Source organism: Piliocolobus tephrosceles, unplaced genomic scaffold, assembly GCF_002776525.5.
Source record: "Piliocolobus tephrosceles isolate RC106 unplaced genomic scaffold, ASM277652v3 unscaffolded_27313, whole genome shotgun sequence".
Classification (NCBI taxonomy): Eukaryota; Metazoa; Chordata; class Mammalia; order Primates; family Cercopithecidae; genus Piliocolobus; species Piliocolobus tephrosceles.
Window position 1 is genome coordinate 1 of NW_022310214.1, and position 1,025 is coordinate 1,025.

The 1,025-nt window shown below is 48.7% G+C and overlaps 1 pseudogene across 1 annotated transcript; it reads left to right on the forward strand.

Annotated features, from left to right (window-relative positions):
* The first annotated feature begins 587 nt into the window (after positions 1-587).
* On the forward strand, positions 588-1,019 carry LOC111535102 (annotated as a pseudogene). Its single transcript, XR_002729315.3, has one exon. The product of XR_002729315.3 is annotated as a 60S ribosomal protein L13a pseudogene (transcript).
* The last annotated feature ends 6 nt before the right edge of the window (positions 1,020-1,025 follow it).

Genomic DNA, 1,025 nt, shown 5'->3' on the forward strand with positions numbered 1-1,025 from the left:
GCTGGCTGCCCCAAGCAGTTACTGCCCTCCTGGAGTGTCCTACTTAATTATATTCTGTAAAACATGCTTCTCATTTTGAGTAATTTCACATTCTTAGGCACAAAGTACTTCAATTCTTACCCTTTCTTCTAACTTTACAAATATGTATCTACCTATCCATGCAGCCTCTCCCCAGGCATAGATAAATGGTGCCTCTGAATTCCTAACCACCCATTCAAGTAAATCTCATTACCTAGTTTTAACTCAATACCTTCATATTTCTTCTGGAGCCCTGTACCATCACTTATCTCCAATATTTTCTCCATTTTCAACTTCTCCCTCTTCTCCACTGGCTCCTGTGACTCTATGTATGAACACAATCACATTTCTCTCATTTTAGAGGCAAAAAGACAACTTCCCCCTATAGTTCTTTCTCTACATTTTTAGTCAAACATTTTGAAACATATTCTATACTTACTGTCTTCACTTGATTTTTCACTTACTCCCCCACCCACACAATCTGACTTCTACCTCCACACTCCACTGGAACCACTCACAAAGGAGGCCAAAACCTTTGTACTGCCAATTCCCTCAGGCGGCTGCCGAAGATGGCGGAGGTGCAGGTCCTGGTGCTCGATGGTTGAGGCCATCTCCTGGGCCGCCTGGCGGCCATCGTTGCTAAACAGGTACTGCTGGGCCGGAAGGTGGTGGTCCTACCCGGCGAAGGCATCAACATTTCTGGCAATTTCTACAGAAACAAGTTGAACTACCTGGCTTTCCTTCGCAAGCGGATGAACACCAACCCTTCCCGAGGACCCTACCACTTCCGGGCCCCCAGCCGCATCTTCTGGCAGACCATGCGAGGCATGCTGCCTCACAAGACCAAGCGAGGCCAGGCTGCCCTGGACCGCCTCAAGGTGTTTGATGGCATCCCACCGCCCTACGACAAGAAAAAGCGGATGGTGGTTCCTGCTGCCCTCAAGGTTGTGCGTCTGAAGCCTACAAGAAAGTTTGCCTATCTGGGGCGCCTGGCTCACGAGGTTGGC